This window comes from Coturnix japonica, chromosome 1 (assembly GCF_001577835.2).
Source record: "Coturnix japonica isolate 7356 chromosome 1, Coturnix japonica 2.1, whole genome shotgun sequence".
NCBI lineage: Eukaryota > Metazoa > Chordata > Aves > Galliformes > Phasianidae > Coturnix > Coturnix japonica.
The window spans coordinates 110,157,898-110,183,053 of NC_029516.1; positions in this window are offsets into that span (position 1 = coordinate 110,157,898).

Consider the following 25,156-nt stretch of genomic DNA (forward strand, 5'->3'; position numbering starts at 1 on the left):
AGTAGCCAAAATGACAAGGAGGATATGGGTGGTTATATAGGTAGGCAGGCATTTAAGACCTCATTATGCAGTAAATCATCAAACTCTCTGTGAAATCATTCAGAATATGTACAACAGTTTAAATGAATATAAGTCTGGGTGTGAATAAATAAACAATTAAATTACAGAAAGATTAATCTTGGAAGGAACCTCTCAAGCTGAACGAGTCCAACTGCCTACTTTATGCAGGGCCAGCTTCAAAGATATACTGGGCTGCTTAGTCCAGGAATAGAGATTACACATCCTCCTTTGTAGGTTGTTGCAGTGCTAAGCCACTGTAAAGCCTTCTCTTATACCTGAGCAGGGCTTTCTCTCGATATAACTCTCCAATAGTTTCCCTTTGACTGTGCAGAGCCATCATTGCCCTTCCAGTGGCAGAAAACTGCAACTAGTTCTCCTCCCAGACCATTCTTCTTCAGGCTACTCAAACCTATTTCTCTCAGCCTCTTCTCACACCCATCATGTCTCCAGTCCTTGACTAGCTTGATGCTGGACTCCATCCAGTTGCCAACATGCAGATGTACAGAAAGTCACTCGGGAGCTGCATTCCTGCTTCTGTGTTAAAAATCTCTTGTTATTTGCTGCCAGTGATACAGTTGTGTTAATGCCTTTTTCTTCATCTAACTGCCTGAGTAAAGGGGACTAGTGTAGTAACTTTGGTGTTATTTATGGCTAGAAGTGTGGAAGTTCTGCAGCAGTAAGATGGCATGAGGTACAGCATTTTTGTCTGCTTTACCACCATCACTGATACACTGTGGAAAGTATGTCCCTCATCCCCGAATGTTGTCCTAATCACAGCATCCCGGCTACTATGGATTGCACCGTCTGTCATTTACTGACCACAACAGGTGGCTGATCTGAGACAGCCTATCTGATGAGACATAACATCCTGTGTCAGCTAAAACTAAATCTAATGCTGTTAATACCAAACAGATTAATTCAGTTTAATGATATTCTGAATTTTTTACCTTCTCAAGGGAATGTAAAGTGAATCTAATTATGTTTCCTATGCAGGCCAGCTGTAATGACAGAATGACTCCCAGTCCAGACATCTATCTAAGATTTGTAATTTTTTGAAGAGGGGAGGAGAGGGAAAACTATTAACTGTTGACAGAAGAATATATAGAGATCCATCATATTATTAAAACATTCCAGGTCTTCGAACAAACCAGAAAGGGATTTTTTTTTTCCTCTGCTAAGCTGAACATAATGAATTAAAGCAGACTGATGATAATATGCATCCATCTGCCAGACCTGAGCTCTAAATAAACTCCCTCCTCAAAAATTTAACATGGGAATTAACCTACAGTGAAATCAAACTCTGGCCATAGTATATCAAGGGTTCAGAAAAACCTAAAACCTCCCTGACATGTCTTCTTTGGCCATTTATTTGGGCTTGCCATGCTTACTTGTAATTCCCCAAAAATGTGCCCCAGTTCTGTAACTTGTGATAACTGCTCTTCAACTGGAAAAGCTGATCCTTTATGGACCCGTCCAGCCTTTGTACATGGTACCCACCTCATAGGTGCTGCCCAACCTATCCTGTGCTCATGTTGGATGTTCAGCAAGTCTGGAAGCTACCTCAGCAGCCATAGGCCAGGCAGGATGTCCTGAATCATTTCATCTAGAATTAGGCACTTTGATAGAGGCAGCTGGATCTCACTTTGGGTGACATACAACTCCTGGACTGCAGCACTTATATGTGGGTATCTACACACAGGTGCCACATGCAAGTGGGTATCCACAGTGAAACATGTGGACAGCCAACAGTGGCTCAAGTGTGACCAAACTGAGCCAAGGATGTCCTACATGTAGGCAACTGAAGTCAAGTAAGAGAAATCTCATGCTGTGTTAATAGTGTCCATACCAGAGAGCTGTCAGGACTGACACAGCATCTCACTGGATTCCATTTCCTTCCAGGAGGGAAGCAGTCACTGTCTCTTGCACCAGGGCCTGAAAGATGCATTACTGTCTGTATCTCTGTGCCAATGGACACTTGTCAGTGATGCCGAGTAATCTTTAACTTGTTTAGAATGAATCTCAGCTAAAAGCCATAGAGAAGAAAAAGTCTTTGCCACTGATGTGAATTTTCCGTGACTCCTGATCTTCACAGACAGCTTCAAAACCTGACATCGCCTGAACACATCTGCTCTGTTGCCAGTATTAAATTGACAGTTCTTGACCTTCTTTAATCCTTTAGGTTTAACTTTATTTACAACTCATTTAAATCTAATGGCTTGAGGCAACCATGGGCAGTCATGCCTTACTCTTTACAGTTTTTGTTTTGTGCAAGGATTCTCCTCCCATTGTTACCATCCTCCCAGTCCCGAAGGCTGCTCAGAAAGATCACGGGTTCTGATCTCAGTCAGAGCTACTCATTTTAACCACAGACTGGAAAGCCACAAAGCAGTGCCAACCAATTGAGCCCGCATGGATCTGCATTTGTTTTTTTTTTTAATGGACTCTCAGGCTTGACTAGTCATCCTTCTCACTGACTACACATAAATAATGCATCTTGCTTGAACTAGGTAAGATGAATTCCCAGCTGCATTCATTCATCATCTACCTGCTTAATGCCTCTGGAATACAAAAGATGCCCATCTATTTTTAACTATTCAAGACCAGGAATGATAAATATATTCATGTGGAGACTCATGACTCATTTGCTGCAATTGCTTATACTAAAGGAAGGGGAACTGCAACTACCAAATAAAGTGATGTTGGGTGAGAAGAAAGTCAATATCAAAAACATCTTGTGCTGATAGCAAACAAAGTTTTCACACTAAGCTTTTGATCTGTCAGCAAGTAGGAGCCTGTTGGCAGAGTTACTGCTCTGAGCCATCCTGGGATGGAAGATTATTCAGCAGCACCAGAGCCCAGGGCCTGGGAAGAAATCACTTGTGCCCTTCCTCAGGCATATCTGATTTTGAGTATTGTCTGCATACCACGTTGAACACCACTTGCTACCTATATGTGTGCATGTATATAGAGTTATAATCATCCAGTGTGAATGGATCCACAGGCTATCAAAGGGAATACAAGAGCAATATTAAAAAACAGTTCCCTCTGACAGACAGAAAAAGGACCTACAGTGCATCTGTCTTTCTGGAGAGGGGTAATGGAAATTCAGAGATCACTTATCCCTTCAGCTTCTCTACGGCTTTCTGTTTCTCTCTTTGTTGCGTAAAAAACAAGGGTGTTTTCAGGACAAGAAGGATTTTTCCTTTTTAGGCCTTCTGCATTTTCCATTACTTTTCTGGGTAGCTAGCATTAGGTTCACACTATATTTGATCTGACAGGAAATGGACTGGAGACTGTAAAAATATTGTAAAATCTTTGGTTTATCCCAGGGTAAACTCTTCCAGTGTAGCAACTGCAAAAATGCCTTCACAAGTCATTCTTGCAGACCACGCAGTGGGGTTGGGGCCTCCATCAGGTTAGAAGAAAGGAGTAATAGATTACAGGATCCTGGAGGTTACCAAAGCAATGCCAAGAGAAAACATACAGTTGTAGAAGAGTGGGTAACAAATCTGGCTCCAGCTTTGTCTTTCTTTTTTCTTCCTTTTTTTTCTTTTTTTCTTTTTCACCTATTCAAGAACAGCAAGTTCTGTGCTGGGCACATCAGAGGAAAACAGAAAGTTCATAAATAAAGGATTATGATGACAGAGGAGAAGTAAACAAAAGGAATGGATGAATTTTCAGAACAATATTTCCAATTGCGCTACAATAAAAGGCTGCTGTGGACACAAACATCTCTGTGACAAACAGTTCTCCCAAGTCTGGAGAGGATTTCCTATGGTAATAACAGTGAAAGAGAGGAAAACCAAGATAGTTTCATTAGAAGTATGAATATTTGCATTTTCATTGTAAGTAGTTTCCAGTGCACCACACTGTTTCCATGGCACAGCTTTGTTAAGAGCTTCAGGAGTCCCACAGTGAGTGGAATGTAGCCACCACACATCAGTTTCCGGGTGGGAACACAGCAATCAGTCTGTCTTGCCATTCACCCTGGTCTGCATTTGTCCTTTCTAGCCAACAGTGTCAAAGATGAACCCAACAGTGTCAAAGATGAACTGCTGACAGTTCACTGGGAGGTGAGATGGAGAGGGACATGTCAGCCAATTATTTGACATAGACCTCAGAATACTAGGCCCAGTCCCATACCCTTCAGTTCTGTTCTCAGTGCAGCAAAGCATTCCCAGAAGGTGATCTCTCACATCTCTGAGCACTCTGTACCCTCAGCATGCTGCACATCAGGTCTCTTCTGGAATCATACATCTGGCCCTGCCTATGCTAATTTCTGCCAACATCCTATGATGTGCTCCATTTGGGGAGCTGCAGCTGCCACGAGGCCTCTCCTCAGATCCTCAGCTGCATGCTAAGCAAACCCAGGGGCTTCAGCCACTCCTCATACAACTTGTTTGCTACAGTCTTCACCATCTCCTTTGGATGCTCTTATTGGCAGATCAATCACTTGCAGGAGAATTAGGAGGCAAATTCTGGAACCTCAGTTCCCTGTGAGATGCCACTTGAGTTTCCTGCTCCCTCCTCAGCCTGTCTCCCACTGACTCTGACATGCCCACCAACCCAAGTGTTTGCAGAGAGGTCCTTTCTGTCTACCCTTTGTGCTAACTTTTCTCCATCTTCTCAAAAGACAATTCAAGTTGGAAATCACAGAAGTTGTTGGAGGCTTTTGCTTGAACTCTACAGACGGTATAGTTAATCACTCACTTCAAACCTGTAGTCTTTTCTGTATCTGGATGCAAGTGATCATTATTTTTATAGACTATAACTATTATCTAGCACCAGAGAGCTCTTTCATCTTTGAAGATCACATTTTGTTGTATGATCAGAGGTATTTCAACTTCAAATTAAGAACATTCATTATGAACACTCTCTAACTCAAGTCACATAGGTCCAGAAGAGCTTTTTGCAGGGACAAAGGGTTTATGTATTTTATTGCTGCACAAGAGGTTTCACCCAATGTCACTATGCTTCTAAAGCCTCTGAGTCTGACTTATCTAATCTATCTGGATCTAGTTTTACACAGAGAAAACTGTTGTTTTGAGTTATGCTTGCAGCAGTTTCTATAGTATTGTTGGGGGCATAATGAGGTTGGTGCTGGGAAGTTCTGGCTCTACGAGTGTCTAAATTTCAGCATAAATTAATGTGATTTCCACAATAACAGCTAATGAGATCTGACAAAGCAGAACCAAAATGAACTGTGAAAGACAGATGACAGGAAAAAAGTATTTCTGAAGTAAACTTCAGTGCAGCCTTCAACTGCTCACTCACTAATTTGTGCTGCACTGTTTGTTCCAGTGGCTAAGCTGCTGTACTGGGCATAGTTGACTTTTAACTAGTGTCAGTAGCATTCAAAATAGATGGATTCATAAAAGAAATTCAGTTAGATAAAATGAAATTAAGCATATTCAGAGTTCTACTGGAAATATATACATATATTTATAGGAGAACTTTATTAAAAAAATAAAAATCCACAACAAAACAAAAACAGAACCCCACAAAGAGCATTTGCATTTCCCTTGAATGGTGTGTAATGAACTGGTTTCTTTACTCTGGTGTGTGAGTGGACACACATTAGTAAATGTTGGCCAAGAAGAATACATGACTTCTCTCCTTTTTTGAGAGAACATATGAGTGAGAAAAGGCACTTTTGGTTATTGCAAGATTTTATTAGATCTAAAGGTAAAAAATGAAAAAAAGGAAAAAAAAGGAAAAAAAAACAAAAAAAGGAAAAAAAGAAGAAAAAAAATAAAAGATGTAAAACCAGCACTTTCTGAGTAGTAAATTTCGGTTTGTAACTCTGTCACGAGATCAGAATAGTAAAAGGTCTTTCTTTTTTGCTTAAAAATCAGCAGACAATTATTTTGGCAGCCTAATACCTGTTATAATGCAAGCAGTGAATATTTCTAATGCTATCAATCGTTTTAGAGGAAGATCAGGCAAACTGCTGGTTTCTGTCTGCTTTGTGCTGAAGTGACCTCTGTATAGAAGTCTCATGAGTAAGGATGAGTGTTTGCCCCAGAGAACGGGGATAGTAATGCAGATCATTTGAGTCCTAGTTCAGGCTGTGCCACAAGGTCTCTCCTTTCCCCTGTCCTAACCTTTACCTTCTTGCAATCTGTCTTCAGTTCACCTCCAGCAGGGATTTCTTGTGGGTAGAAACTGACTCTGACATGTCAGTTCAGTGTTTAGCAAAAAGAACCTTCCAGCCCCAGGGACCTAGATCAGTTCAAGTATTACAGAAGCACAACATCATATCTGACTACTTAGGCACCCCTCCATACCTGCTGCCACGTGCCCTGACAGCCTCAGGATCAGGGCTCTCAGCTCCCTTCTTCATTCTCCTGACAGACACAAGCTTGTGCTGACAGATCTGTTTCCTTTTTCCATTTTGCATAGGAACCAATAAGTCTCTATGCCAAGGAAACTACTATCATAGCAGAGTTTAGGATCTATTCCTCGGTGCTGAAGGCTTGGGGAGCTTTAGCTTCCATGCAAATTAGTGCTCTCTGATTTGGACATAGCAGAAATGCAGACATAGTTTCCACCAGCTCAGAAACTCTACAGGCGGACAGAAGCGTCTGTACTTGGGAGTCTTTTAACCCAGATGTGCTAGAAGCCTCAGCTAAGCAGTCTTCATAATTACCCACCAGTGGTAGGAATGTGGAGCATCCGGATACTCCATTTAATTGAAGTTATCCAGGGAAGAAGTGCAAATCTATGGGTACTTCTTTCTCCTTAAATAGTCAAGGAGCCACACACTTTTTATGGATACCTCAGCATTTTTTATAGGGATGGTTTGCGAGTAGTCAGCCTAATTTATTACATTTCCACAGCTGCCTTATTAGGAGGCTGGGAATCCATATCTTGCATTCAACTTGAAGATGCCTTTATCTCTGTCCCTCATTAGCCTCAGGGGTAATGCCACAGAAGTCAACTGAGTTGCATTTGTGTAAAGCCAGCATAAGCAAAATCAGACTCAAAATGCAAAACAGCCTGACTCACCAACTAAGGGAGCAGGCAGATGAGCTGGGTGTAAAAACTAGCGAGGAACTCAGTGCAACACAGAAAAACCCAGGCAGGCCGGGATGGTGGGAGCAGCTCCTCCTAGCAGAGCAGATTGGCCAGAAGGGACCTTGCTTAGAGCCAGCTGTGTGGTCTCCTAACCTGGCACTGTCACAGCACCAGTGTCTGGTGGAAAGGGAGTTTCATTCTGAGCTGGGAATCAAGGCTTGATTATTATTTTTTTCTTCCTTTTTTTATATATGAATATGGAGTGAATGATAATTTAGAGCATGTTAGTCTTTAGGGCACGTGTTTTAAAGCATCTGCCAGAGTTTCTTCTGACCTAGAAAGTAAAAAAAGAAAAAGAAAAAGAAAAAGGATAAAATAGGGCTAATAATCCCCACAACACAGGGCTGAACATTTCTATGTTCTCGGGCATTCAGATGAAGATAATAATATGTGAAATAAGAGAAACAGGGAACGCACCTTTTCACATTTCTCACTATATGAAGTTCTGACATCTTCTTCTACTCTTTGAATTATCTGTTTTTGAAGTATTTATGCTTGCCTTTAATGCCATGCCTGGATTTTGGAATAGCTCATTTTCAAATGAAGTTGAAATTGCCTCACAAAATAAATAAATGAATAAAGTTGTATAATTGTTGTATAATTCAAACTCTGCATCTCACCGATTATTTTCCTTTTTCTATATATATATAATTTGTATTATTTCAGCAAAATGCACATTTTCTTACAAAATGCAAAAGTGCTTTGCTTCTGGAAGGCAGAAATCCTCTCTGCTTATTCAGGAACTATGTAGAAACACTTTGACAGTGCATGTGTCCTAGTGATGGATTATGCAGCAACACCAGGGCGTTATCAGACCTGTGGCATTCTGATAATGGATTAGTACTGCAAGTCACTGGTGCTTAAGAGCAGATTTTTCATTATGAAAATGAAGGTGTGATACATTACTCGAAACTACAGTACCAGGATGTGAAAGTCGCAAGTGAAAGTACAAGAGGAAGAAAGACACTCACTCGCTGATATCTTCTGATATATATTTAAAGCAGGCTTCCATTTTTAGTAAGTCTCCAGAAGCTGCCAGCTTCCCTGAAGGTACAGTTTTTGTACACCAAAGCCGAGTCAGGGAAGAAACGTGTTATTGCCCTCAGCTGGCACTGTGCTCATTTTTTCTTTTATAGCAAAGTAAGGAGCTAAGACATAGAGCTGCTGCCTGCACACACATATTAAAATAAATCCATTGATTTCCTTACAATCAGCTCATCACGATCAATTTTGCTGATTTTAAACTCTGTGTCCTCAAATAAAACCCCATTTGCAGGATAGGAAACTCCAGGAATAGATGGTGTCTGAGCCCGGTAAATGGCAAAGCAGCCCAGGCTACAGCAATAACTCCTTAGCATGCCATGGGCTTCCTGACCAGCCCAATGAACCTTCCTGCTATATTGTTTACCATTACTATTAGAGACGTTTAGTTTCAGAGCTTTTAATATCTATGAAGAATTCCTAGAGTGTTTTCTGGGTTTATTTGCATCAAATGCCCAAATCCACCTGTTCTACAGTGAGAAGGTAAGCAGGACAGTATCTCTAACTTTGCTGAACTAGATGTATTCATAGGAGGACTCTTCATGAAGAGTTAACACAGAAAAATCATAAAGGAGACTGCTCAGCTGCCCAGAGAGTTGTGTTAGTGGCTGGTTAAGACGCAGTGAGTTGCTGGGAAGTTGTTATCTCATCTGTACACAGCCTGCACTGGACTACATGCTGATCTCATGCTGCTGAGGACTAACCTGAGGAACAGCACAGAGTAGGTTCAGACCTACTTTCTCAAAAAGAAAATGAGATGCCTCTGCAAGGCTCAAGCCTGGCCCTCTTCCTTCATGTTGGAGGTAATTTTCAAGGCCCATGTTCTCTGAGGCTTGAGACATGGCAAGTGCCTTTTTGTTAGGAGGAAGCAACAAAAAAGATACTAGCATTGCTCATATGTGTACAGCAGTTGGCTGGCCAATGGCTGGTATGTGTTTTTTTTTTACCAGGGGGAGGAAAGGAGAATAATTCCATCACTAGCCCCATTTAGCAGCTTATTCTGCATCTTCTTGTATTGCAAGAGTTTTTGCTCTTGGAAAGGCAATAGACCTTCTCCAGGACTCCAAATCGTAACTGATCAGTGGTATGTTGAAAGAATACAAAACAGCTGTGGATTCAGAGTCCATTCAGAGTCCACTCTTCCAAGCACTAGCTGCAAAAGCTGGTTTAGACCTGGAGAGCAAGGAAACCATTTCTGCACCATTCTGTTACATTCAAGGGAAAAATTAGTTTTTGCTAACTAACATCCTTCCTTAAAGAAACACCAGACCACGTTACTTTCCTAAGAGAATCCCCTATGACATATATACTGAATAACCAAAAAAGTTAAAAAGCAACAGCATCATAGCAATTGTTAAGGTTTGTGAATGTCGACAGCTCTTACAATGCCAGATTCTGCTTTTCCTAGGCTTGTCTTTGACTCCACAGCTTCTGAAATCACCAAAGCACCAGCTGCCATGATTACAGACATGCTTAGACCTTTATGCAACTTGACAAAGAGCCACGGTGTCAGGTTTTAGTTTGTATAAATCGACTTCTCTCTATTAAAATTAATGGAGCTGCACCGCTTTGCAGCAGCTGAAGATGTAGCCCATTAATTTCAGTTTCTAAACAAAGGGAGCAATGCTGTGATATAAAAACTGTCAGATATGGGCTTTTTACTTATTGATTTTTAGTATTTTAGGAGAATATAATCAGGGAAAAAAAAAAGTGTTCTATAGAATAGCCAGCATTATTTCTGTACTCTAGTACAGAACAATGAGATAGTACTGAACAATCTATTTTTTTTTCCTTGCAGTAGTCAAAATAGCTATCTAAAATTTAAGGAAATTTAAAGAACAGGGTAAAGAAGATATGCAAATCCAATTCTACAATGAAGTCTTCCTTTCTTTTTTTTTCTTTTATAGATATATTTATAAATTAATTACAGAGATTCTTTTTAGCAGCGCAAGGAGCGAGTGACAGAGAACTCTGTGAACTCATTGGATAGTTAGTTACATTTTCAGAACTGTTATTTCTTCAAGCTCTACTAGCATCTTCCTGAAGATACCGGTTTTGCAGAGGGAATTCACTTTGGTGTTGGACCAAAGATAAATGCAGTATACCACAATACTTGTCTGCACTTAATTGACTGCATCCAAAATCTTCTTTAAAACTGGCTGAGTTCCACATACTTTTATTCCCCTTATATTGAGAATGAAGAAATTGGGCTCCAAGAGAGGAAGAAAGGTATGCAAAACCTGAGCAGTTGTAACGGGCCTTATGAATGGGGTCTGAAATGATGCAAATATTGTACGCATTTTGCATTTGGTGGATTTGTGTGTGGTAATTTTAGCTGACAAAGAAGCTGAAGTAATAGACACTTCACATTCTAAAATAAAATAAAATAAAATAAAATAAAATAAAATAAAATAAAATAAAATAAAATAAAATAAAATAAAATGGATATAGCTGCATGTATTTCATGGATTTTTATACCATAATAGTTCAAGATTGTATTTCTGTAAAGATTTTGGGATGTTGTATTAAACAGTTGCTGTCTCCTTGCCACCTTCCTACCCTGTTTGAATGTCATCTGATACAATGCTGTAGAAGAACACCTGATTACACTCATATTTCACAAGAGGTGACCTGGCAGGGTGGTATAAATTAGACTGGTGACCCGTTTAGAATGCCCATGCACTGCTCTTTTTTATCCAGATCAGTGGAAGAGTCTAATTAATTTGGCAGTATTCTTGGGTTCTCTATTACAACATCTGTTCTGCTGTGGAGTGATCCAGCAGAACCATCTGTCTTTCACCGTGCAAAGCAAGTGGCTGAGGGAAGATTTAATATTTTTCGACAGCAAAGGATAGAAATGAACACAATATCAAATTTAAAGCCATGTTCTTCAGACCGTCAAGGTTAACTACTGGAGTTATGCATAGAGCAGAATACTGGATTAGAGAAATGTGGTTTCTGCCAGGACATTATTAGAAGAGGATGACCAGAAAATGTGCTCTGTTGGAGTACACAAGGTTCATTACAATTTTTTTCTCGACCAGCTAATCAGCATAAATCCCAATATTATGCCTGAAGCATTAATTTTTGTGGCTCTCTCAAGCAAAATACAATCTTGCTGTCCTAAATGAAGTCATTGCTGTGAAATTTGCCAACAGCTCAATATCAATGAAAACAGTGAAAAAGAACCATATTCCTTCTCCTCATCATGACAGCCGTGCTGGCAACCATCCTGGTATACATCTAATTATGCCGCCAGAAGAGTACTTCTGTCAGCTGGAATAACTCTATTCTAAGAGACAGCTTTGCCCAGGTGCCAGTTTTGGAGTCTATCTCATGTCTGCTGAGACTGCACTAACCAGTGGATCAGCATGTCCACTGGCAAGGACGTGGCAAGGAGACACGGCTGCAGACCTTTGGAATGGGCTCGTCAGCTCGTCAGCTCCTCTGTCTTCAGGCCCAAACTATCAGCTCTTTTGATGTCAGCACACATGGCTTAGTAGCTTGTGTTTGAATGACAGAGGCCCAAATCCTGGTTTCTAGCAGACATAAAGATCTAAGATTTCCAGTAGGAAGGAGTTATTTGTTCTCTAGCTAGAACAATGCAAAATGACTGGAGCAAAATCTTTCAGTAACTGAGGTGAAAATGTTTGCAATATGTTGGGCTAACTTTTGGACCATTAGAGCCATTCATGTCACTGGTAAAATACTTTGACTATTCAAAGGATATCAGCATCACAAACAGGCCTTCTACATTCAACTCATTACTTACAGCCCCAGTTGGCAGTTACTATTTTATGTAAAGTTCATCAGTCTTCTGGAAACTGCATCTCTTTCCCCTTGTACGTTAAAAGTGAACACTGGCTTTAGTATTAGTGCTTAAGACTAATAACTGTGCCTTCTTATTGTGTAAGAGTGGTGATAGCCAACAGTTAAGGCATGCCATGATGCTGAGACAAGATTTGCATTTGGGTTTAAAGTAAGGCAAAACAGTCTTACATTGCTCACTTGTGCAACAGTTCCAAGTAAAAGATAACTGAAAGGGAGAGTGGCCTGTGATCTGTTTTGTCCATAGATTTAGTATTACAATTACTTCCATAGGACTACATGTCCTATATCCTCCTTACATCTTTCTGCTTTCAGGTTTAACTTGCACAAGCTGAAATTTCAGTCTATATGTTTGACTCACCTTTTTTTTCACACATCACATTTCTTGTCCTCTATCTGTTTCACAAATGTGTCTGTCTGTATTTTAGTATCTTATGCTGCAAGATTCCTTTGGTTTTGTTGTGGCTGGAGGTTTTCTTTACTTGCTTGTCCTTTTAAGAGTACTAGCATCTTTTTCTCTGTGGCTGCAGGGGAAACAACCTGAGAAGATGACAGCAGAAGCCTAGCACACTGTTCATTGAAAGCCATTGTCTTTTTTCCTATTCAGATGTCCATTTTCCTGCATGTTGGCCACAGAACTGCAGTTCTAGCAACCAGCAGCTGTTGCAAAGACTAAGTGGGGAGACATTGATTGGCATATACTAGTCATGTTATAGACATCATCCAAAGCCCATTGAAGTCACATCCTGCTAACCTCACTGAGCATTTCAGGCACACAAGGTTTTCACACTTGATAGAAAGAGATGGTGTATGCACACCCCCTACATACTTAGCTTTGCTTTTCTGCTTTCCTTTCCAAAATGAGTAAGGAGACCTGGCAGGCCTTGCTGCTTGTTGTAGTGCTGGGTTAATGTTCTGCAGTAATTTGGTTGGTCCAAAAGGCAGTTACAGGAAATGTGTTAGTGGGAACAGGCCCCTTTTATTCCCTCTCTCCCTAATGCCTTGGTAAAGCTGTGGTTTGCTCAGACTTTAATTAGAGAAGAGGAATTTTGCTTGCTTTCCAGCTGGGATTTCTTGGATTTAATTGTCATTTTAGCTTTTATTTTTATTGATTTTGTAGCAAAACAAATTGGTATAATCCTCCAAGCCAAAATAGATATAATCCTCCAAGCCAGCAGGGAATGTACTAATGGAAAGAGAGTTATGATAAAAATAACCCACTTCACCCCAGCAAATATCTCCATCATTCAATAGTAGCTACCTGCTGTCATCAAGACCAAAATCCCTTTTCTCCGCAGCACTATTTTGTTTTCATGAGTTTCAGAGTTTTCTAAAACTGATTGAATGGCTCTTGTTTTTTGTTTTTTTTTTTTTTTTTTCCCCTTCAAAAAAGGTAATAGCACTTGTTCCAATCCAGACTCCAGGGTCATTGCTGACTGCCACAGGCATCAGCAAGAGCTGAGCTTAGCTGCTTTATTTATTCTCAGATATTAAAAATCCCCCTTCTCCCAGATGATCACTGACCTTGAACATCTGTAGAGGAGGCTGTTGTCTGACTCAGTGGCCCATTTGGCAAGAATGAATGGTCTTCATTAAGGAGCATTGTCTGACAGGTGACATATCAAAACCATGACACAGAAATTACTTGAGTCTGATGACAACTCAAATATATATCCTCCTCAGGATGGGGGTGATGCACGTTGACACTTGGCATACGGCAACAAAGCTTCTGCAGTCCCAATGAAGAAAAGGTGAAAATGCATGTGTCAGCTATGGCAAAGGTGTCTCAGGACTTTTGGGAGAAGGTATTGCAACACTGATAAAAAGGAGATAGATAAAACTGTTTATCTAGTGTGGGTGAGAGATATCACTTCAGACTCAGAATGTAATTTCCCCTCACAGTGAGCTTTAAGGAGAATTGAGGCACCTGGGCCCCAGGTAGCTTTCCAAAGGGCCCCAGATGCATTCCTTTATCTACCATTTCTGTGTCATAAGCACACACACACACACACACACACACAGACACACACACACTCACACACAAAACCATCCATCATCATTCTGGCCTCACTATCCTTTCAGACCATTCTGCCTGATGGCTGTCTGGGAGGAGTGTCTGCTGTCACAGCATCCCAAAGCCTAGAGGATGATATCTTGGATATGGGATCTAAGTCTGCTTTGATTAAGCATAACTTTTATCATAACATTTAATACCTGGACAAGTCATAAATTCACAAGGATATATTCAAAAGATCACTGCTAGCACAGATTTTGCATCTTATCACTTATTCTCTTTTTACCAGTTCAGGTTTCTGGGGACCGGACTGTCACAGGTGACGACCCAAACATACATACTTGCCCTGGCAAGAATGGCTTTGGCATCACTGTAGGAAGATTTCTCCCAACTGATGGTCGTCGTCTGGATCACTGGTTATATCTGAAATTCTTGATATTGAACTACTTGTTGCTGCTACCACATTAAGAACTGAAAAGACCTGACTTTGCTTTTGGAAGGGACAGCGCTTTCCTCCAAAATCACATGTTATTAGCACAAGCATTGCTTCAGGCTCAGACGTCACAGGTGAGTTCAGGAAATTGTTAGTGCTTAAAAGACATAATTTGGAAATGGTGACTGGCTTCCAGCCTGTGACCAAGTCTAATTCTTTACCAGTGTTATGCCCAAAGTGAAGGCTGGGCATCAGATAGGGATGACAGACAGTGGAAGATAAAAATCTAGTCTTGATGCTGGACCCTGTACAGCCTGCAGACCTAGGAGAACTGCTTCGGGCAGCTTGAATGGTGAGTTCAAGCTCATGAAGGGACTGGAAGTAAGACAGTGACAGGTGTCAGAATTAGGGTGCAGCCTACCATGAAATGACAACATCATAGTTTTATTGACCAGTCAACAGAAGCTCAGTATGTTTGAAAGGGATTTTTTTTCCAGGGACATTAAATGACATGCTTAGGTATCTGGTCATGCGTATTATAGGAGTAATGCTGAAGTCAGATGAAGTTTGAATTAGGATTCAGATTAATTTAGAGTTAGGGGTGACAGGATCGGAAAATTTAAAGAAAGATTATGCAAGGCCTATGGGGTTAGGGTGAAGACAGACAGTGGCAATTACAAATGACATTTGGTTTGTTTCAAGGTGTATAAAACAGGATCCGGGGTTACTTCTACATAAATTTTTGGCAGCAGAAGTCTGAAGAAAGTTTTAATAGCAGGCTGGGCCAGTGTGATTGAATTACTCAGATTTTTGGACCACTAATACTGAAGGTAGATTTTTGTTCAGAACTGCGTTCATCTCTGGGCTACAGAAGCCTATAAGTCAGGCATACTGCTGGATTAGCACAGCTAATGCAAGGTTAGAAAAGCTAGGATGAGGTCTAGTGCAAGAAAATGAAGTGGTTTTAATAGGAGTCAAGGTCAGAGAATGCTTTTAGTAGCACATGTAGTGATAATAAGCTTGAAGAGCTAGAACAGTCACTGGGTCTTCTAGTGACAGATGATGTTGGCAAGGAAGTTTCTGTTAGGTTAGTTTAATGAAAGGTCAGGATCATATCCCTACATTTAAAGTTGAGTCTAAAGGGAGAATTTTTAATGGCAAGGGCAACAGATGAAGGGTTGTTTCTGGACTCTACATGTTCCAACAGAATGTCTGGTTGTGATAAAATGTTATGATATAAAGTTACTTTCATTTTTTTACAAGGACATAAGAGGGAAGGTTAGATTTGGCTTTAAAAACAAAGGTTTGGGACAGCAGAAATTGAAGAATACAATTTACAACTTTATCCTAGGAGAACCACTGAAGTGCAGTGAGAATCTTTCAAGGTGAATACATATTAAGATAAGTCATTTTAAGGTGGTGGAAGAGGCGTGTGATCTGGGGAGAGCAAGAGTTGAGAAGCAAGAATTACTATTGTTGCCTAGAACAGCAGACAGTGGAAGGGAAAATGGCATCCATTTAGCACTGATAGTCACCAGAGTACAGCGCTATAAGTTTGGTTTAGGGTGAAGATTCATCAGAAGAATGGCTGCTGTAGTCAGGTGAGTCATCAAATGCTCCCAGTCTCACATGGCCAGAGTGAGGGCTGGGGTGAGAAAGGAGCAAAGTCTAGGCAGACCAAAGATGCTGCACCATGTTACTAAGGTATGAGTGAAATCAGGACTTAGGGTGTCAGAAAGCAGAATGTGAAGATTGCGATCTGTACCAGTAAAAGACGCCCTTAAAATGGAGAATGGCATGTGTTTTGATTTTCACTTTATCAAAGGAGCTAATATTGGCTAGATATACTCAGGCTAAGAAGATATTATTGATGAGTTTTATTGCTACATTTGACACATTGCACGTCTAGGAGGAAGAAAATTCAGAAATTGAGATTTATGGTTAATTTTCTGGTTACTAATGATAACATGTTTATGATCTTAGCCTGGAATCCTTCTGTGGGACTGAATTTTCTGAAAAGGCAAACTCATTACCTGACCCCGCAGGGCTGGGTACAGCAAAATGGCTTGTGATCATTGGGGAGATCTTTGTTGTCTTTGACTATACTATGCACAAGCTAAGAGTTAGGGGCACAGTCAAAAATACAGCTAGGCTCAGGGTTAGCAGAAAGAGCTGCAGAGTAAGATTTCTACCCACAATGCAGCAAAAACTATGTGGCAAAACTGGCTATATGTTGATGACAGTGAGATGACTCAGCATCTAGAGTCTGAATGAGGCCACTGAATTGTGATATGAAGGATACTGGGATAAAATGAGAACTAATTCCAGCAGGACCAACAAGTGTAGGAATAATTATGCCACTGTAGGAGTCACTGAACTGTAGTTTTAGTATTAATTCTAAAATTCAGAAAAAATATTAAATTCAGTTTTATTGTTGGTAGGGGACCCTTATTCATTGGAGTTAGGAGTTGGCTCATGACAACTGAGGTTGAAAAAAGATGTGTTTTAGTGTGTGCTGCATCCCTCAGACCACCTGCAGGCTATAATCCCAAATAACACCTCCTGTCTGTCTAAGTCTGGGATGCTGCTAACCAAAGTATGCAACCCTTTCCACCCCTTAACTTATCTCACAGTCTGCAGTCTGAAATCACACCAGATCTTTTCTCAGGGTTCACAGATTTACCATAAGCCTTAAAGTATTGAGGCTTTTGAAAACATCTTAGTCTGAGAGACTTTGTTTTGTTTTTAATTTTTGGCTGAATTCGGAAGGTTCGTTGAGCTATTGTGGTGGCTTATGTTTTCAATAGTGTTTCAGAGATAGGGGGCAATAAGCTTTCTGTGATTTATGGGTACATTTCTCATTTCATCTCACTGAGATTCTAGCACTGCTTTTTTATGAGATCATTTGAAACAAATGCTGCTGCCAGAAGGCATGGGAAGTATGTCTTGATTTTTGTTAGATTTTGGTCAGTATTCCAGATAAAAGCATTCAAAGAAAAGTTTCCTTGGTGACTTCCCATAAATTCTCGCTATATAACAAGTGGAAGAGTGTTAGGCTGTAGTTTGTTAGGTAAAACTGAACAGTAATGCTGCAAGACTAGAAACTGGGTGAGCACGGTTAAGTAACGTGGTACTTTGGTACATTTGCATCCTCAGCCTGTGTCTGAAGGCTATTGTGGAGGATGTATGTGGAGAAAGTGAGCATAGAAAAGTAATTCTGATTGTTCAAAATTGATCAGCCCAGCTAGTTGGTTAGTTTCCTATCATTCGTAACAAAAGCACTGTTTTAGGATAAAGCTGGATTAAGTTATGTAGGATGCATCAGTATTTTTGAAGCACTACCCAGTCCCCTAAGTTAAAATTAAAAGATAGAGGTGGCAAAGATTAACATTATTTTGATAGCCTAGTGCTGACTGAAATCCACAGTTTTGCAGCTAGGTTTTTACCTGGGGCCTAGGCTCAAGATATTGTACTCATCTTTTCATAGCAATATGTCACATAGTGTGCTGATAAGGTCTGGAACGCTATCCCGACCCCTGACATTAACCACTGTCCAGAGAAAATGCCAGTTAAAGTATTAAACTATTAAAGCAATAAAATTTACTCTTCAAATACTAGTTCCCTTACAGCTTACTCCCTTCCCTCTTGTAAAGAAATCAGTCTGGCTCTTATACTTCCTAATCCTAATCTTAGACCTTCTCCCCAATCATTGTTTAGTCACAAGATCCCTACAGATCCCTGTCTGATAAGTTATCCTTTCCTTCCTTCTAGCAGCTGACCATGCTCTGACTTCCTAAACACATTGATTGTCTGGTACTCTTAAGCTCAACACTAATGAGAACTCTAAACCTAAATCCACCACACACTTACTATAGGTCCATGTGTGCTGTGCTGGACCCATCAGGATTTCATAACAAATCTAGATTTTCACATGGATTCTTTGTTCCTCCTTTTTTTCCTTCATCATATGGAATAGACAGCCTGAAACAGATAGTAGCCAAGCTCTCAGATGAAGAGAGATCCAGGATGTCCAGGTCAGTAACAAAAACAACTTCAGAAATAGACTCAGAGCCTTCTATATGAATTAGAAGTCAGGAAAACTCCTGGCCCCAGTTAAAGCTTCAGTGCCTTTTTGTGCTGAAATTCTTGGAAACACTGACAATACTTTACTTCTGCTATAGAAAAAAAACCTGAGTGCTAGGTCAGACACAGAGACCAGTCCGTCAGGGATCATTCAGTAGCCATATGGATGCATACATGAGATACCAGATAGAAATCCCAAAACATGGCATTTGACCAGGGTAATATAGTGAAGGGCAGGATGGGGAGAAAAAGAAACCTTCTGAATTTCATTGGCATGTTGACGTATATAAGTTTGAGTTCAGTTTTGTGTTGTGCTTATATCCAAAACGTGAGATACTGCTAGTGTGCATTTCCAGGGTGCAAAAACTGGAAGAGTGCTGGTCACATTGCTATGGAAACAGCAACCTTTCTTCTGTGATAGAAAATAGAGGGAAGCTTTGAAAGAGAAGCTGAATAAACCTTGCTACGCATTCTGCTCAGATGCAGTAATCTGACCAACATTAGACGGCTGCAGCTGACAACATGGTCGCTGGGTTAATTCATATTCATGAAGTGGAGAGGATGAAAAGAGAAAAAAATAATGCAAAATCAATTTAAAGATGAAAAAGTTTCATATGAGGATTGGTGCAAAGCCTAGAATGGGTTCCCTGAAACAAACATCCTATCTAAAGACTACATGATTTTTTTTCTGTATCCCCTTTCAGTAACAGCTGAATCTTGAATCCTACTAAAGATCTGCTGGCTTCTTTTCACTACATCACTTTGAAAACCTTTATTTCTCTACATTACTCTGCATGTATAACCAACACCAAAATGTTCGTTTCTGTATTCCTTCCCCAATGCACAACTTACACTACAGAGAAATATCTACAGTCTGTCCCCTAGGACCAAAGCACGAATGGATTTGGGGACCCTGCTGTAAGCTTAGAGAGCCCTTCGACTCTCAGCTGATGGGGACTAAGTTCAAGGATTTAAATAAAGTTGGAATAGGTTTGTCCTGCTTCAGTTATCTAGACTAGATGCTTGTTTCCCAGGTGAATAAGAAGTTGAATCATTGTTAACCTGGCCTAAGGACAGGTGGGAAAATTCATAGGGCCCCAAACATATTTTGTAACAAAGAGCTGGTTCCTCTAACTCTGTGTGAAGAGAGAGTGAAAGAGGCCAAAAATGGCAAGGTATCTCAATGAACCACGTGGACATTGCTTCCAACAGCAGTGAACCAAGCTCCTGAAGGAAAAATGCCCTGCACAGGGTACTTCATTGATGAATATTTCATAAATATGACAAATCAGGAAACATATGATTTAGCAAAAGAAAATTCTAATTTTCATCATTCTTCATTTGGGACTGCTGCACAGCTTATGTGGAAAATACACAAGGAAAAGCTGTTTACATGCTTTCACTTTGGACTTAAATACAACCTTTGAAGGTGCAGATATGGTGGATGGCAACAGCTAGGATGCACTGTACCTTAAAATACCAAAATAATATGCATGGTACCAAAAGGAAACTGCTTTGTAGTGTACTGCCTCTTTCAAATGACAACTATCACTGTAGGCTGCAAACAAAATACAAAGCAGATATCAACTCACATTCCCATTCATATGCAGAAGGGTTCCAGGAGAATGTCTTTTCCTTGCCCAAAGATGCTTAGCACTTTCTTCTCGTTTTCTAATATTCTGATTCCAAAACAAAAGCTGCAAATTGTTCTTTGCATTTAACATAGGAGACAATCCTGTTTGCTAAAAAGAGAGCTAGAGGAAATGTCTTTGGAGGACAAGACTTGCTCTTACCCTGTCATGGTGCAGTGAGTGTTCACTCCATAGTGGACACCACATGCTGATGCATGATGGTAGTAAGAGTGTTGCTTGTTGGCAGAAGCCAAGTCCTCACAGATAAAAATCTTGGCTATGTAAGACAGAAGAACTTCACAGCCAGATTTCAGTTCCTTTTTCTGCTGGTAGTTTGAAGCTATTGCACACCACCTCAACTACTGTATGGTGGGAAGCCAAATAAATCATTATACAATTTAACATATCTGACACAGGGGAGCAACCATGTAATTAATTGTGACTAATGCAACTGTTAGACTACAGAAGAAAAATTAGAGATTTTTTTGCTTCTTATTGTAAAGAATTACCAGAAGGCAGCTTATTACCATATTAACTACTGTCATTTAGTCATCAAGTCACAAACTGTCTGCATTCTGGTTTAGACATTTTCCACATTAATGCATCATTTTCACCGCATAGAGGCCAAATATTGCATTGAAATGATTTAGATGAAATTTCCCAAAACTTCACAGATGATGTTAAAATTGAGGACTCGACTCAATGTGGTCCTTTTAAGATGATAAAATATTTTAATGACTTCTTCCATGACTAAGAGAACTGACTGGAGTTCTTAACCATTTTACAGTTGATACACATTCAGAAATGAGTACATCTTCTGTGTGTGAGCAAGCATTACCCAGCTCAGCTCACTGCCAGATCTCCAAAACAGATGAAGAGAAAGAAAAATGAGAAAGGAAAATGAAGATTTCTGTACATTGCAATATGCACAGCTGGATGTGAGATCTCAGTAGCATTGTTTTGTGTCCCTCTGTGCTCCTCTGGGGACAGCATGGTCTGCTCAGGATGGTAAAGATGCTTCTCTTGGTTTATAACAATTATTTATTGCTGTCATAGCTATTCTTCTTCTCCCATTGAAGGGTCTAAGAATACTGAAGCATTTTCTGATACAGAGAATATTAGAGAATACAGAAGCCTGTAAATGAATGAAGCCTGAAAATGAATGAAGCACTACAAGGCTAGAACAGCAGAGCATGGTCTAGATGTTTCCACTTACTTAATTCCCATGTTATCTTATTGTACCTTGTTATTATAGAGTGACATGGAGAAATCCCATTATGCAAGGATAAGTATGATATTCCAGTTTTAAAAGACCCTAATTGTGACCCATTTTCTTAAAAGCAATTACAATACAGTTGCGTAGTTACTTTAAAAATTTTCCAAAAATCTTTTTCAAAACCTTAAATATATCTTCACCACTTGCTGTAATTTTATTACTGGCTGACTTTCCTGTTGTATCAGGATGACCATTTTATCATACACATTCATTCCCTTTTGCACTGTCTCCCTTTCTTACAAAAATGTCATACCTTCATGTGGTTGATGCAGATTCTCAATTAAGAAAACTTTATTGTGCTTGATTTTAAGCATCGGGTATCACTTCCATGAGACACAGAATATGTGCTACATGTTAACAGTGAACTATGATCTGTCAGATCCCTCAGGGTCAAAATACTCGTAATACTTTTTGTAGTTTGCTTAACACCAAATTTACCTTTCAGGAATTTTGAGAGAGGAATAAGTGAAACACTTCTCTTTCCATCTTCAAATTAAGTTCATGTAATGACTCACTGGATTTTTTTAAGAGGTCGATATTTAAACAGTTCATCATGTTTAGCACTTAGTTGCACAGTGATGTGATGAGCAGTGCATATGTTTGCCAATATTTGACACTATAAATGAAATTAATGTAAGTTTTTTGGTATTGCATATGAGTCACTGACAAGTGAATTAATATAACTCAAGTTTTCACAAAGTTTGTTCTTCTCTGCCTCCTTTCCTTTGTCTTCAACACTGGGCAAAGTTACTTGAAGGTGTTTTCCCTGATGTGGTTCTGGGCAGCCTGGTCTGATGGCTGGCAACCCCACCCATGGCAATAGGGTTGAAACTAGACAGTCTTCAAAGTCCTTTTCAACCCAGGCCATTCTATGATTCTATGATGTCATTAAAGCTTTTTGCAGGCATAGTTTTACAGTGACAAAGACCAGCACTCAAGAAATATTGGTGTTACAGCATGCAGCCATTGTTATTTAGCATCTTTGTTGTAGGCCAGGTGAAAACAGTTTCTAAAAATGATAGCAGTTGTTGTTACAAAAGTCAGTGACATATCCCCGAGGGAACTGCCTAGGAAACTCTCTCTGATCCTGTTAATATAAATCAACTTGACAATCAATGTCAAGGATGTCTGTCAGCTGTGCACTCCCATCTTAGATGAAGAAAGGATTCTTAGGGAAGAAAAAAGAAGTTGAGATGGCAAATTTAACTAATCTTGATATTACACCTGAGGACAGTTATTGACAGTTCTAAGGTCAGGCATCTCAAGTGGATATTATTGTGAAATGCAGCTTTTATTGCTAGTGTCAAATGCTGTTTCCCCTTCAGGCAATGAACAGGCAATGATCTTCATGGATAAGAGTTAAAACTGCGTGACAGCTGAAAGGTGGGATGTAGCAACGTTTTTGTTTATATTACCATGGGTTATTTAGTGTTCTTATTTCTAGTTGTATAATAAAACAATGGTATTATATCAATTTATTTATGTTCAGTTGTCAAGGAGAGAGAATGATACTCTCCAAAATAGCCAGCATGCCTCCCAGCCTTTGTGATTAAAAAAAAAGACTAATTACCTTGTTCAAGACTTGTGCAAACACCTCACCACCTGCATTAAGAAATTTCACCCTGTAGAAAATTCCATTATGAAACAACTGTCATCAGGAAATACATTCCCTCCTCTGAAAAGATTGCATGGCTGTAATGAGCACAGGTTGTAATTTTTGTTCTGTACATCATGCACTGTTTCTGCTCCAGAAGGTTTTCACTTTCAGTTGTGATGCTGTTTATGGTTTGTGAGCTAGATAACACCACAGAAGCACAGATTAGCTCGTTCCTTTGTCATCTCTCTATGCTATAAAAATTAATACCCTCTGATAATAACAAATGCACTTATTTGGTTTGCAGTACTGTCAGAGAGAGTCATTGTGTCATCAGTAAACAGTGATTCATGTAGGACAGCAGATATCTTCCAAGAAGAAGTCACAAAGCGTAAAAAATACAGAGAAAAATGTCTTTTTCACAATGTAGGTAGTAAACAGAAGGTAAGAGTTTGAATTTTAAATCTTGCGTTTCTATGCATTAACTGAGATGAAAGAGGCGATGCTGGATATTTGCCTGTGTTTGTAGTTTGTAAGTCTACTTTTTGTGCTCTTATTATAGAAGACACCAAACAAATGAGTTATCTGTGTAAACCATGAAAGGCAATGATTGCCTGGTATTCTACACAATTCAGTGAAAGGGAACCTGAAGCCAAGGTATCTGTGGAGTAGCTGGTCAGAGGCAGATCATACTGAGCTGTTGCCATAGTTCATAATTTTCAGTGTTCCTACATGTTGAAGTTTTGAAGTTATTTTAATCCCAAAGATTTTAGAATATCTCATTGATATCTTGCACAATTATTGTATTCACTCCTTCCTCACACCTTCATACCAATGGGAGAGTGAACAAGACTATCAGAACAGGTTGGGAGAATCACCTTCAGTTATTCAGTGAAAACGGAGTTCAGCTTCAATTTACTCTCCTATGTCAAGTTTGCAAATCTAAAAGTCATCAGTGGCTGTGAAAAGTGGCTGAGCAGTTGGTAGAGTCCAAAACCCAGTCCTTCTTCCTACAGAAGTCAGATGAAAAGCCTAACTCGGTGCTTAAAGGATAAAGATGCTGGCACGGCCTTTGGAGATTTTTGCCCTCTATTTTTGGACTAGAGCTAGAGAAAGATTCTTCTAGGGCAATTTTCTGTTTCTGGTATCCAGTGAATTTGGGGCTCACTTTTGTAAATCTCAGCAATCTGAAATAACCCTTCTTTGGACTATCTTGATAGAATGCTTGCACTTTCTTGTGATGTGAAGATCTGACTACACCATCCTCACAGCTATATTTCCTGAAAGACAACAGTTCTTATCTGCTGAAGTTTCAATCGATTCAAGTTTTGCACTTTCCACAAGATGTCAAATAAGTCTTGTGTCAGAGGTGATCTGGGAAAGGTGGGAGCTGGAACACAGAGAGGAAATAACCTCAGCAGGTCTCACAAGGACACACATTAACAGATTCAGAGGCTCTTATGTGCAGCCCTTTAGTCTGATCTCTTGATGACATTGCCTTCTTCTTTCTTGACCTGATGTCATCTTAAAAGTGCCCTGTGAGTTCCTTCTCTTCCGAAACTGAAAACTATCATATCCAACACAAATCAATTGAAATTAAGACAGGAACACAAGACAAAACCTTTCTGATATCTTTGCTTTACAGGAAGGATTTTACCCCATAATCAAAGAGTTTTTTCTTATTTTTTCCACCAATATATTTTTAAATGATGTTTGGAACTATCTTAACTATTTATATGAGTAGTGTTGCCCCAACTTATAATGGTATCTGTTCTAGCAATGCCAATGCAAATGTGAGCCTTGTAAACTATTGGTTTCCAAATCCTTCTCTAATTCCGCGCATAATTATTCACTCATAAACTGTTTTGTCATTTTATCAAATTTCCACACATGTGGAAATATAGAGAACCTGCACTTTCCCCCTACTTTTCATGACCAGAGAGGATTGTACACATGTCCATGTGACAATAAGTTCTTTTTGGAGCCCCTTTTATCCTTTTGATTTCTTCTTTCATATCTTTTTTTCATTCTGTTATTCTCTTATTTTGTATTTATTACCTGACAGCTTACTTCAAAATCAGTACTTTGAAAAGGCTTTGAGATGTCTGAAGTATGAGTT